Source organism: Dromiciops gliroides, chromosome 3 (genome assembly GCF_019393635.1).
Source record: "Dromiciops gliroides isolate mDroGli1 chromosome 3, mDroGli1.pri, whole genome shotgun sequence".
In the NCBI taxonomy this organism is placed as follows: Eukaryota; Metazoa; Chordata; class Mammalia; order Microbiotheria; family Microbiotheriidae; genus Dromiciops; species Dromiciops gliroides.
The window spans coordinates 173857097-173872308 of record NC_057863.1 but is presented as its reverse complement, the minus strand read 5'-3'; the positions used below and the strand labels follow the sequence as shown (position 1 = coordinate 173872308).

General features: G+C 39.6%; 1 long non-coding RNA gene across 1 annotated transcript in view; it reads right to left on the bottom strand.

Annotated features, from left to right (window-relative positions):
* LOC122748503 overlaps positions 1–14297 on the bottom strand; it is a 119321-nt gene extending 105024 nt beyond the window's left edge. The window contains exon 1 of the long non-coding RNA XR_006355612.1: positions 14236–14297. This is a non-coding gene — a long non-coding RNA (uncharacterized LOC122748503). The remainder of the gene's footprint in view (positions 1–14235) is intronic.
* Between the last annotated feature and the right edge of the window lie 915 nt (positions 14298–15212).

The following is a 15212-nucleotide window of genomic DNA, read 5'->3' as shown; positions in this document are numbered from 1 at the left end:
ACAGTGTTAGAGCCAGAAGTCCTGGCACAGGCATTTACTAACTAAATGATCCTAGACAAGTTACTTAAGCTATGCCTCAATTGCCTCATCTATAAAACAGAAATAATAATATGTATCTCAAAGTGCTGTTGTGAAGAAAACGTTTTAAAACCTCAAAGCCACAAGAGAAGGTTTTGCAAAGTTTCTCCAAGGGGATAGTGGTTCCAAGATATTTTATTCTATCATGGTTATTTAAAAAGTGAAAAATTCAATCAGTAGTGAGATTGATTTTTTTCACTGATTTAATGAGTAGGCTAGCCAATCCAGAAGTCCATATTCCAGGTATAGAGGGTGTGCCCAAGAAACACTTTTTGCCTACTAATGTGGATTTCTCAAGGAGGTTGGGGGGGGAGGGGAAGAGAGAAAATGGCAATTGGGTGGGAGTAGTTTGCTCAGCATTCCCCACTCCCAATTCCATTTGCTTTTGAAGGAATTCCGACAGTAAATGGTAGCTGTTTTTTTTTTTCTTCTGTCAACCAACATCTTAGGCTAGATAGACAAAAAAATATTGACACAACCCAGCCAGGGATAGTGTCAAGGGCTAAGTGGAAGCCAGAAGCTCTGAGAACCAGTGACACACAGGAAGCTTGGCAGTTACTCCAGAGCACCCTCTGGTGTTGGGTGGTACATAAAACAGATGGAGCTCACCACTAGATCCACAATTTATATGTGTGTGTATGTATATATATATGTATATATACGTATATATGTATATATATATATACATACACACACATACATACACACACATATATATATATATATATATACACATATAAACACACACTGATCACAGCATCATACCCGACCATGATGATATGGGGATATCATACGAGTACTTTTTCTCTGAAGTAAATACTTTAAAAAAAAAACATTCTGCTTAGGAATCTTTTTTTGTGTCAGTCTTCTCCTTGGATCTCTGTCCCCTTAGTTCTAGAAAAAACATCTGTTGGATGTTTGCATAAGGAAAGGCCTGCCAAAAGAGTTCCTTTGAGAGCGATCCCCTGAAAAGGGACATTTTCCTCTGTCCTGATCTCCTTTAAGATTGCCATGCACCACCAATGCTTCTTGCACAGGCATGCTTTATTTGGCATACCCATCTATCCCTGATGGGTACCATACCCCTCATTCTAAGTTAATCATTTGTTCTGACAGCCTGTAAAGTACTGCCTTGTAATATAACACACAGTTTGCATTTTCCTTCCGTGATGGAGACAATTCTTTTGGAGAATGCGTTTTTTAGTCAATCAACATTTACTTTAAAATATTTGGAAAATGAACAAGCATTGATTTTCTTTCTCAGGGTACTTGCATGAAAAATGCCAAAAAAAAAAAAAAAAGGAAAGAGGAAAAAAAAAAAAAACCCTTCTAACTAATACAGAGTCAAGCAAAACAACTTCCTGTACTGGCTACACCCAAAAATGTTATGTCCCATTCTGCATCTTGAATCCATCACCCATCACCTCTCTGTTAGGAGATGAGTAGCATTCTTCATTATCAGTCCTATGGGATTGTGGTAGGTCATTGCATTGATCTGAGTGCTTATGTCTTTCAAAGTTGTTTGTCAGGGCAGCTAGATGGCACAGTAGATAGAGCACCAGCCCTGGAGTCAGGAGGACCTGAGTTCAAATCCGGCCTCAGACACTTAATACTACTAGCTGTGTGACCCTGGGCAAGTCACTTAACCCCAATTGCCTCGCTAAAAATAAATAAATGAATAAAAGTTGTTTGTCTTTACAATGTTCAACAAGTGCTTACTCTGTCCCAGGCACAGCGTTAAGTGCTGGGGATAAAAAGAAAAGGAAAAAAACAACCTTTTTTTTGCCCTCAAGGAGCTCATGTTATTTATTAGAGGATAACTAGGTACATACAAGATTCATACAGTGTAGATAGAGTAGTGATATCAGAGGGAAGGCAATAGTACCACAAGAGGACCTGGAAAGACCTCCTCCAGAAGGTGAGATTTGAGCTGAGCCTTGAAGGAAACCAGGGAAATAAAGTGGAGGTGAGGGGCAGCTAAGTGGCTCAGTGGATAAAACACTGGCTCTGAATTCAGGAGGATCTGAGTTCAAATCTGACCTCAGACACTTGATACTAGCTGTGGGACCCTGGGCAAGTCACTTAACAATCACTGCCCTGGGGGGAAAAAAAAAGAAAGAAAAATAAATAAATAAATAATTGAGGTGAGAGAGCAGGCCAGGCACTGTGAACAGCCAGTTCACAGGTAGAGACAGGAATGTCTGGTGTGAGGAGCAACAAATATACCAGTAAAAGTGAACTTTGGAGCACAAAGGACTAGGAAGGCACAAAGGATCCGGGATGGGAAGGGCTTTAAATGCCAAATAGGAAGCTTCACATTTGATTCTGGAAGAAATAAGAAATCACTGGAGTTTATTGAGTAGGAAAGATGTGACATGGTGACATGAAAAGACCTCCATCTTAGGAAAATCACTTGGGCACCTGGGTGGAGAATGTATCAGAGTAGGGAGAGACTTGAGGCAAGAGAATTCAGGTAGCCTGATTTAGGAGGCTATTGCAATAATATACACTCACATATATCCACACACAAGAGATTGTAAAACAGGGGAGATGGAATAACATGAGAATAGTCAAATAAAGGAATTTTGGAATTCATGAACATGGAAACAGAATGGTTGTGGGTGATGGAGAGATCTGGGGTATGACAATCTCTGTGTATGGCTGAAGTGGTCACAAAAACTGAACAGATAGGGCAGCTAGGTGGTGCAGTGGATAAAGCACCAGCCCTGGATTCAGGAGGACCTGAGTTCAAATGTGGCCTCAGACACTTGACATTTATTAGATGTGTGACCCTGGGCAAGTCACTTAACCTTCATTACCCCACCCCCTCAAAAAACAAAAAACAAAACAAAAAAACTAAACAGATAGAGGAACTGGAAAATTAGGGCATTTGAGGAACAACATATATGCTGAAGTCCCCTAATATGAGGGAAGGCTTTCAGGTGGAGAAGGAGACTATGAACCAGACACCGAGCTAACATACTGTAAAAGGAGGGATAATGTCCAGGAGATGGACAAACAACAGATATCCAGAATCTTGACTGGGCAATGCAATTGGATTGAATGAGCCTTAAAGGAGGAGAGGTTTCTGAATAAGAGAAAGAGAGTGTGAGAATTTCTTTCTAAAGGACATTTGCAGTTGGAGTACTTCCCCTCCATTATGGATTTCTGCATCAAAAAGGACTGGCCACGGAGCCAGGAAGACGCAGCAGACCTTTAAAGAAGCCCTCTGGTTTTCCCATCTCCAAAGTTTGTGGGGGCTCAGCAAACCTTTCTCGTGTGGTTCCCAGAGAAGGAGTGAGGAATTGAGCACATATCCTGGCTAGGTGAGCCTGAGACTGGGTCTAATGTACCTAAAAGATTTCTGGCTTTAAGTTTCTTTTCCTGAGCACAAATGACTGAACAATAATTGTGATAGACGGACTTTTAAAATCTAGTGACTGCCATGGAAGTTCATGAGCTCAGTGGGTTGGTTGCCTAGCAGGAGGTGACTTATGAAATAACTTCCTGACAGAGATGACTATTGCCAAGAAGTTGAGCCCAAGACATGCTATGATTTAGCAGATGATATGAGGGAGCTGTTCAGACAGTGAAGAGTTGAGGTGAAGGTGAAATGGCTGTTCAGAAATTCCACTGTTTCATGTTTTAATGTTTTGAACATCCATCTTCTAGAAGGGAGAATATAGCAGGAATTATGAGTGACTGTTTCACCAATGAAGTCTTTATCAACACATGCTTATGAATCTTTTCTGTTTTAATATTCCTTTTGTGTGGAAGAAATAAATAGCTGTCCTATAACTGATCTACATTGTACAAAGAGTACATTTCTAAATTCTTTTGGAGCCCAGTATAAAGAGCCTGACACCACCCCCTCTCTAGAAGCCAGGTGCCCCAGGACTGAAGCCAATAGTGGGAGAGGGTGCCTCAGCTCCCTTGGTCTACAATTCCTTATTATGGCTAATCCTTTAGGAATAGAATATTCACTCTTTTCTGGTCCTCCAACTCAAAAAATGAAGGAAAGAGATGGACTCCCCTGCAGTAGCTAGCTGCCTGTTAGGAAAAAGATCAGGTGGATACACCTAATGTGAGCATTCTGCCTTAAAAACTGTGATGGAGAGGGATTGATGGGCAGGCAATCTGCATCTAAGTCTCAAGTTCAATTCTTATTAATTGGATGACCAGGGACAAGTCAGCTAACCAACCGGAATGTTTTGAGGGAAGTGCTTTTTTTTTTTTTGGTGAGGCAATTGGTGTTAAGTGACTTGCCCAGGGTCACACAGCTAGTTAAGTATTAAGTGTCTGAGGTCGGATTTGAACTCAGGTACTCCTGACTCCAGGGCCGGTGCTCTATCCACTGCGCCATCTAGCTGCCCCCGGGAAGTGCTTTTTAAATGGTGAATGTCTATAAAAATATGAGGCCCAGCTCAGCTCATTGAGTATAACAGACTTGCCTCGTTGGGATCTTTTACACAGCCTGGCTCCAGATTTCATTCCATTCTCTTACCACTCTGGCATCTCCTAGCTATATTGCTACTCTGTTGTGTCACTCAAATATAATCTTTGCCTTGGCTGACTGTCCAGTTAACAAACATTTCACTTTAGTTAAGCCATATCTTCAATCCTCCTCAGACTGGACACCAGGTCCAGTCCTGGACCTAGGTTACAAGACCCTTTAACAACTCAACCAGGTGCCTTAGAAGTCAGAGCTACCTCATGCCTGTATTCTTCTCCTGTATTGGACCAAGCTGAGTTAAGAGAATATTCAAAAATTGGACACTTACAAGAACTTCAGTACAACACATTAACTCGGTGTTTCTCTCCGTGTCTCTTTTCCCCTCACTCTTTTTCTCTCCCTCCTTTTTTTCCTTTGTGCTTCTGTCTTGCCAATGATGGCAAAAGGAAAATCATCTTAATAACATATTACTCTTTAATTTTTAAAAAAGGGCCAAGAACAAAACTATCAAATCTAAACTTGACATAAGGTATGAAAGAAATATTCTACTGCTCCCTTATCAAAGGTCTCTTTAATGTCTTAGAAAACTATCTTAGCTAGCCAAGTAGTTCTCTCAAAGAATCCAAAATCCCTTTTCTTCTCTTGTTAAAAAAAAATCATTTGGGTCGGTCTGGAAGAGAAGATAATCTTTGGCCCAGACTAGGGCTTTTGGAACTTTTTGTGGGATTTGTGGAATTCGTGAAAAGAAAGGACAATCATGGTGCACATTCCATATATGACTACCCCAAGTTCTGGGGTTTTAAAAATCACAACTCTGTCACAAGTTGTCACTACTCATTTTATAGTTATCCTTTCAGTATGTTAAGAGTTACACTCAGGGGCAGCTAGGTGGCGCAGTGGATAAAGCACTGGCCTTGTATTCAGGAGGACCTGAGTTCAAATTCAGCCTCAGACACTTGACACTTACTAGCTGTGTGACCCTGAGCAAGTCACTTAACCCTCATTGCCCCAGGGGGAAAAAAAAGGAAAAAAAGAGTTACACTCTTCCTTTTGTTAACTCTCAGCTAGATCCCCCATTAGAGAATGGGAGGCTAGAATGGATGAGAATGCCTAGCAATAAAAGATAAAATGTGCATTTCCCATGGGATGGGGGTGGAAGGGTGGTTTGGAGGTCCCTGTTTATCTTATGCTAGGTGTGTAAATGGGGAGAGGAGGAGGGAAAGGAAAAACGCTTCTAGAACTGGTAGAGTTTTAGATGTTGTCAAATCAACCATCCCTTGTTTTGATCTTAGGTAGGTTTTTCTAAGATATAAGAGATGTAAAACTTGGCCATCATTCAAATCCCTTTTATCAGTACAATCAAAACTATATCTAGGAGAGCACTTATATTAGAAGGACATCTGGTTTAAGAGACAAAACTTTCTTAGTACTATACACATTTCAGACCATAAATTACCAAGAGGTTGTATTCAAAGGTCACCTTTTTAGAGAATCCTTTTTAGGGCAACTCAAGGGTGGTCTCCTTAAGAAGACTTCTCAGTACTAACTCCTATTTTTTTTTAAGTGTTAAGAAAAATGTATCCAGCCCTTTGTATAAGAAGCTACTTTGCCAATGTATTCATAAATGGAGGCAATTTCTTTGTGTTGCAAAGTGAGAAAACTAGATTGCAGAGTCTAGAACTGGTATCTTAGAAGTTGAGTCTGTGTATTAAACTAAGTAAATAAGATATATTCCCTCACCAAACTGCCAAAGGTTAATGTTGGAAACTACTGTCTGTAATAGGGTGGTCATTATTTAGATGGAATAATGTGAGCAAAGACTGAATTCCCTTTATTTTCATAATTCCAAATTGATTTCCAGAATAGCTGTAGCAATTCCCAGCTCCATCAACAATGCAATAGGAGAGGTAAATTTCAGTGAGGTCAGAAGGTGGTAATGATAAGTCCTGGATGTTTAACTTGGTTATTGAATGGGGAGAGCAGCAGCATCCTTCTAGTTTCAGCTCTATGGCAAGCTTGTGTGATCTTCATTAAATCACTTCCTCTTATCTAGGAGCTAATTTCCCCCTCTATAAAATCAAAAAGTTGAGGGGGCAGCTAGGTGGCACAGTGGATAAAGCACCTGCCCTGGATTCAGGAGGACCTGAGTGTGACCCTGGGCAAGTCACTTAACCCTCATTGCCCCGCAAAAAAAATTAAAAATCAAAATCAAAGAGTTGGTCTAGAACAGTTGTGTCAAATTCAAATGGAAACTGAGATCCACTAGTCCGTGGCTGAATAAGGACTTATTTATTTTGTTAAATATTTCTTTATGACACTTCAATTTAGTTTGGGCCAGGATTAGTAGTGTTAATGCCCCACATGAACAATGTGGTCTAGAAGATAAAGGTAACTTAGTACAGTAGGAAGGGCTGTGGATTTGTAATCAAAGGATCTGACTTCTTACAAGTTATGTAATGGGGCAAGTTACTTCTTCCTTTGGGACTCAGTTTCCTCATCTGTAAAAAGAGGGGGTTGGCCCATATGATCTTTAAGGTACCTTCCGATTTAAAGTCTTATTCAGCCTATAATCTCTTTTGTTTTGTTTTGTTTTGTTTTTTGTTTGTTTTGGCTTTTGGGTCTTTTTTTTTGCATGTGTGAGACAATTGGGGTTAAGTGACTTGCCTAGGGTCACACAGCTAGTAAGTGTTAGGTGTCTGAGGCCGGATTTGAACTGGGGTCCTCCTGACTCCAGGGCCAGTGCTCTATCCACTGTGCTGCGCCACCTAGCTGCCCCCAGCCTATAATCTCTTAATATTCTTTAAATCTTGTCTCAGTCTATTCTGGAAAAGCAGAGGTATTCCAGTGGAGAAGACCTGCCCCCATACGATTGGGTCCAGGGCAGATGATTGGGAGGATGGGGTAGTAAGTTTTAAGAGGTAAGGGATGCCAATCATAAATTTTGCCTTTTTGGCCTAGGATCATACTATCCATCTTCCCTTTTTCATAGAATCACAGAATCTCAAAATTCAAAGGAACTTCTGAGGCCATCTAGTACAACCTGTCCCTGAATCAACTGATCTGTCAACTCATCATTCAACAAACATTTAATACTTAGGTACTATGCTGGGCACTGATGTTATAAAGACCAACAAACCCTACAAATCAAAGAATACATAGGCACTGAGGGTATGAAGACAAAAATAAATGAAACTTGGGGCAACTATGTGGCACAGTGGATAAAGCAATGGCCCTGGATTCAGGGGAACCTGAGTTCAAATCCAGTCTCAGACACTTGACACGTACTAGCTGTGTGACCCTGAGCAAGTCACTTAACCCTCACTGCCTGGCAAAAAGATAAATAAAACAAAACAAAAAACAAAACAAAAAAATGAAACTCTAAGGAGCTTATATTCTATTATGGAAACAACAGGTATACATACACAAATCAATACAAAATTAAAACAAGGTAATTTTGGAGGGGAAAGGCATTTAACAGCTGGAGGCTCTAGGCAGACCTCAAGGAGAAAGTTCTTTGACCAGTACATTGAATAAATCTAAGGATTCTATGAGATAGAGATAAGGAAGGAGTTCATTATAGGCGGGTAGGGGACTGCCTTTGCAAAGAGGATAGTTTGTCTGGAGGGAGTGAACTAGAAGAAAAATAACGTGTAATAAGCCTAGAAAAATCAGTTAGAGCCAAATAGTAAAGGTCTTTACACGCCAAATGGATAAATATATAGAGGGTATCCCCAAAATCTTAGTATAATTCTGAACTTTGACAGTTTAGAAACTATCAGAAAATCCTGCATTTTGTACTAGAAACAGGGAAACTAGCTTTTTGAGCAGGGGAAGGACATGGTCAGATCTATGCTTTGGGAATATCACTTTGGTGGCTCTGTGAAGGATAGATTGTTGGGGGAAAAGACAGGAAGAAGGAAAACCATTTCATGAAATAGTCCTCATATGTGGTGAATTGCTAAGGTGGTGCAATTGGCAAAACTTGACAATTTACTGGTTACTGGATATGGGAAATGAGGGAGGTTGAAATGATGATGGTGCCCTTAGTGGAAGTAGAGAAGGGTAGAGTTATGTGGGGTGAAGGAAGAAGATAATGGTTTGGACTACTCATAAGGAGGTCCTGATTTCAGGCAGGAGAGTCAGTGAAAGGTTATGCCTGAGAAGCCAAGAGAAGATGAGAGAAGGCAACTGAATACAAGAGAGTTGAGCTCAGGTGAACTGAAAATAGCTATGGCCAGTTGACTCGAGATGGAAAGCTTCTGTAATTGATGATCTGACTGGAGGAAAGCCTTGCTACAAGAACCTTACTATAATAGCATCCTGTGTGAAAAGATGACTAGGGGAAAGTTGTTACAGTTTCCAAGATTATCTACAGTTTGAAGTAAGGGAGCCAAGGGTTAAAAAAAATTGCTTTTGATTGAAAGTGTCATGATGTTTCAGCATCTAGCCAAGGGTACATACCTGTAAAGTTCTGAAAATCCTAGACTTAAAACCACTAAAGCAAAGATCAACTCCATTTCAGCAGCTTAAGAGTAGCAGAGATACCCTTTGACCCAGTAATACCACTACTAAGTCTGTATCCCAAAGAGATCTTAGAAGAGGGAAAAGGACCCACATGTACAAAAATATTTATAGCAGCTCTGTGGTGGCAAAGAACTGGAAACTGATGGAATACCCACCAACTGGGGAATGGCTAAACAAGCTGTGGTATATGAATGTAATGGAATACTATGGTGCTGTAAGAAATGATGAGCAGGAGGATTTCAGAGAAACCTGGAAGAACTTACATGAACTGATGCGGAGTGAGATGAGCAGAACCAAGAGAACATTGTACACAGTAACAGCAACATTGTGTGATGATCAACTGTGATAGACTTGGCTCTTCTCAGCAGTGCAATGATCCAAAACAATTTCAAAGTACTCATAATAGAAAATGTTCTCCACATCCAGTAAAAAGGACTGTGGATTCTGAATGCAGATTGAACCATACTGTTTCTACTTTTTTGCTGTTTTTTTTTTCTTTTTTGAGGTTTTTCCCTTGTGTTCTGATTCTTCCTTCACAACATGACTACTACAGAAATATATGTTTAATGTGATTGTACATACATAGCCTATATCATATTGCTTTCCATCTTGGGGAGGGAGGAGGGAACAAAGGGTGGGAGAGAAATTTGGAACTAAAAATCCTATGAAAACAAGTGTTGAAAGCTATCTTTACATGTAACTGGAAAATAATAAAATATTTTTATGATTAAAAATTTTTTTAAAAAGAGTAGCAGAGGGGGCAGCTAGGTGGCGCAGTGGATAGAGCACCGGCCCTGGATTTGGGAGGACCTGAGTTCAAATCCAGCCTCAGACACAACACTTAGCTGTGTGACCTTGGGCAAGTCACTTAACCCTCACTGCCCTGCAAAAAAAAAACAAAAAAGAGTAGCAGAAGGGCAGATTTGTTCAAAAGCAGAAACGGAGAGATTTAAAAGGGGAGCTGGTGATGTGTGGTGCAGATTGTTCCCTAAAGAGATCATAGATATCCAGGCTTGTGCTCCAGAGTCATGAACTGCTCTGGGAACATGGGTTTCCCTTTTCACGTGTCTTACTACTAGGTTCCTATAAATATGTGTTCGTTCTCCCTTGCCTCCAACACAGATTATGTACACTGGTGGGCAAGTGTAATCCAGGTTTACAAACAGACTATTCTGTTTTGATTATGCTTCCTTTTGCCTTCTATTGAATAAATGTTATATTATAGCAGCATTTCTCAAGAGAAAAAAAGAGATTCCTGGCAGAGTCCCAAGACCCTTTCAGAGGGTCTGCTAGGTCAAAACTATTCTCATAATAATACTAAGATGTTTTAATTTTTAATACAGTAAATATTGATAGCAATAACCCACATAAACAAAAGCTCTTTGGGAGGGGATCCTCAATAGTTTTTAAGAGTATAAAGGGGGGGCAGCTAGGTGGTGCAGTGGATAGAGCACCGGCCCTGGAGTCAGGAGGACCTGAGTTCAAATCCGGCCTCAGACACTTGACACTTACTAGCTGTGTGACCCTAGGCAAGTCACTTAACCCCAATTGCCTCACTAAAAAATTAAAAAAAAAAAAAGAGTATAAAGGGGTCCTTGAGAGCAAAGAAGTTGAGAATCACTGTTATGGTATGATTATTGTCACTTTTGTCTTCCTGTTTAGTAAATGTTTCATAATTAATTCTTAATGGTAACATCTTGGTTGATCTATTTAAATGGAAAGCAATGTTGGAGACTTTGTAGCTAGTTATAAGTAGGAGACATATGGTTTCCCTTTATACCAGAGTGACCCCTAGGGCCTTGAGACTGAGTTGTAGCATTGTAGTCAGCAGTTCCAGGGGACCACCCCAAACTGCTGGAGAAGGTTCAGGTAAATTAGGGACACCAGGCAGGCCATGTCCTTCCAGACTACATGTTTGGTTTCAGAAACTCATACAATATCTAGTTGGACTTGTCCAACAGGTAGTTGGTAATGAAAGACTGCAGCTCAGGAGAGAGACTTAGGCTAAATATACAGAACTTGCAGTCACTCACATAGAGATGATAATTGAATTCATTTTAACTGGTGAGATCACCAAGAGCAAGGGTGAAAAGAAAAATAAAAAAAAAAACTGGTTTTGGGTAGAACCCCAGTTAGGAGATGGGACATTGATGATCCAGGAAAGAAGACTAAGAAAGAGTGGCCAGACAGGTAGCAAGAGAATCAAGAGGGAACCCCCTCTATAACAAGTGATGAGCCAGACTTTGCTTGTACATAAGTAAAAAGGGACCCCATTGCTTCTCAAGGTAGTCCTTGAGAAAGACTTTTCTTGACTGTCCTGCTTTCCATATGACTTCTAAACCTACTCTAAGGCATCACTCAAATGAGTCAAATCAAAGTCAAGTGAGAATTTGGCAACATTCCAATGAAATATTTAAAAAATACACAATTCAATTTTGTAATTCACTCCCCCAAGTTGTGAATTATTGAGTTCTGTCAACACTAATGAAATAAAACTAATAAGTGACAAATGCCCATACCCCAGTACATTTTGTGGGCAGCAATTCCACAGTTTTGTGCTTTCACAGACAGTTTCCAAAAGTGCTTTATGGTTTGAATTTCAAACTAACAGTTTTAGCTTCAAGTTATGGTTTCAGGCTTTCCCTTTAACCTCTCATATTGGAGGTGGGGAATAAACTTATCACTAAGGTAAAGATTAAATAGATTTTGAGGTAAGAGAATTTATGGCTCAACTTTATTACCACCATTTACTTAAGATGAACAGGTCACATAACTAGTCAGAGCCTACAAAATCAAGCTGAGACATCAACTATAGCTCCAGTGTTAACTGGTTAGTTTCTGCTCTGTCTTTTTGAAAATTTCAGCTTGAGGGGCAGCTAGGTGGCGCAGTGGATAAAGCACCGGCCCTGGAGTCAGGAGTACCTGAGTTCAAATCCGGCCTCGGACACTTAACACTTACTAGCTGTGTGACCCTGAGCAAGTCACTTAACCCCAATTGCCTCACTAAAAAAAAAAAAAAAACAAAACGAAAATTTCAGCTTGAAATATCATCTATAGGTCTATTATTTTCCAACTAGTTTCGTGTTTTACCTAATAGATCTTCCCTTCTACAATCTGTTCTTTGATGTATACATCATTAGCTTCCTTTTCTGCTTTCAGTAAAATTTCATTTATACTCATCCCACTTACATAAGCAAAACCTATATAATATTGCTTAAAACTGCAGCTCAGGGCTGATTTTGATATACAGTGATGCTTATGCTCTGAGCATAATAAACCAGTTTTCCCATATCTCTGTCATTCACTGTGTACCTATCAGTACCTATCAACTGATCCTGATAATTTTTGTCACACTTTGAAAATAAATGTATAGGGGGCATCTAGGTGGTGCAGTGGATAGAGCACTGGCCCTGGATTCAGGAGGACATGAGTTCAAATCCGACCTCAGACACTTGACATTTACTAGCTGTGTGACCCTGGGCATTTAACCTTCATTGCCCTGCAAAAAAAAAAAAAAGAAGAAGAAGAAGAAAATAGATGTATAGATTTTAGACAAATGCCATTGTCAAAGCTGAGACAATCATTTGTGACTTTTTATCTTTGGCACATGTAGAGGAAAAAGAAGAGCCTATTTGCAAATACTGAGCTCCCACAAAGGTCTATATGCCACTACCACTAGGTATTTAATATAACCTGAAATCAGAAGATCACCACAGTTAGGATTTTAAGCTTAGCTTTAAGGATTCCTACTCTGATACCTAGTTCATCCTTACAAAATTTTTGTTAATGTTACTTAAATCTGACTTTACCTTCTGGCATGAGGTTGACTGATCTTTGATAGCTTTCTTTCATAGATTTTAATGCAGACTGCTATGGCTCTTTCATAAGGTCTTCCAATTGGACAAGCCCAGCTCATTCTATTATTTTCTTCTTTGAAAAAAAGTTATTTTCCTAAACTTTTAGTTTAGTTCTGGAGTTCTCCCTGATCTCCCCAAGTTCTGTTAACTTCCAAGTTAAATATGTATGGACTTCATATCTCTTCCTATGCACAGAACAATCACCTTATTGTGTATATTTCCATCAACACATACTCTAGTGTTATGGTTTTATTGGTGGTGAAAAAAAAGTTGTCATTCACCACCCATTTTCTATGGCCAATATAAAATATGAAAAATTGAGCAGATAAGTAAAATTATCATAAGATTTGTGCTATGGAGTGAGCAAATAGGAATACACAAGAAAATGAAAGGAAGGGATTCCTCTATCAATAATCCTATCAATGAGAGGAATCTGCGTCAATTTTTTACCATTCTGGCCCCTATTCCTCATATAATTTATTTTAATTGTTTTGTTTTTCTAAAAATTTAGATTGCAAGCCCATTGGGCAGAAACTGTAGCTTCATCTCATATTTGTACAACACAAGTACACTGTCAGAGCTCAATAAAAAAGAATAATATGCTTATCCCACAGTGAGCTTCCTAGATCGTCCTTTCAAGTAAGCTTGAGTAATGTTCAATATAATCCATACTTTCTGGTTTTGCTTTATAATTATACTAACAAATTCTACTCTCAATCTTCATTTCTGCTACATAGACCTAGTTTTTCATTTTGGTTAGTGGGGCTCTCAAGTAATCAAGTTTTTGATTCATATCCTCCTACTCATGTGAAAATGACATAGCAGCTCAAAAAAATCAACAGCATGATATGGAAACTAAAAGAGTTAATGTTATACCAGCTTGTGCCAAGAAAGTGTACAGAACAAAGGATGTGACAGTCCCACTGTACTTTGCCCTGGTCAGACCACATATGGAGCACTATCATTAATTTCTGGGTGTCATATCTTAGTGTAACCTGGCATCCAATCATCTTTAGACCTTGTATATCCTGTGGTTCAAATCATGGGGCGTAGTCTTAATAGCAGACCCCCTGTTTGGCTTCCTTTGCCCCACCCAGTTAGAAAACAGGGAATTTCTGAAATTAAGTCCATCTTGTTTATGTATTCAAGTTGCTCACCAAGCTGCCTGACCTAGGCAAGGAATATCAATGAAACAAAAAAAATTTCATCAGGACAAAAATGAAAAGTAAAGCAAATGAAACTTGTCTTATGCACATTCCCAAATGAATAGTTTTACCCCTTTTCCCCATGACAGTTTGACGTTAAAATGCCTCCAGAACTCACCTCTCAGATGAGGCACAGGCACTGAATCAGCAGCCTAAGCAGTACTGCTGGACCTTGGTCTGAATACGTCAGAGAATGGTCAGGTCCCTCTGTGGGACTGATAACTACCCCCCTGCATATGGTCTTGGTCTGTAGCCTATCTTTCAAGCACTTCTCTGTTTTCCTCTGGCCACCACTATTTCCATGAAGTTCCTGGCTTAGCTTGCCTTAAGCATTTCTCTCTATTACACATGTTCATGAACCCAACGGAACTATCCAGCACATCTTCCCAAGATTGGTCTACCCTTGCCAATCAACAGTTACCTCTGGGCACATGGCTTCATGGTAAATGGAGTTCTTGTTCTCTTCTAATAAAATTTGAACTCTGGGTCCAAGCATCATGGGAAATAGTGACTTGTTATTATTTATTATTATAGGTATTATTATATTATATATATTATTATTATGCTTGTTATATAGGTGGGAGATGATAGCTACATCAAGTATTTTGAAGAGTGAAGTGTAAGACGAAAAAGGCTTGTTCTGGTTGGCTCTAATGGGCAGAAGGGGGAGCAAGGAGATACAGAAAGCCAGCCTTTGGCCTGAAGTAAGGAAAAGCTGCCTAATAATTAAGGGTTTAAAAAGTACAAAATGTCAAGAATATCAAAGGAATTGGGGCAGCGAGATGGCGCAGTGGATAGAGCACCGGCCCTGGAGTCAGGAGTACCTGAGTTCAAATTCGGCCTCAGACACTTAATACTTACTAGCTGTGTGACCCTGGGCAAGTCACTTAACCCCAATTGCCTCACTAAAAAAAAAAAAAAAGAATATCAAAGGAATTCATGAAAAAATATAAAGGAAGGAGATTTAGCAGTATCAGTTCTTTAACTATATTATAAGGCAGTAATTATCAAAACGATCTGGTACTGGCTAAGAAATAGAAAGGTCGATCAGCGGAACAGAGAAGACATACAGTTTACAGCAGCAAATGAATATAG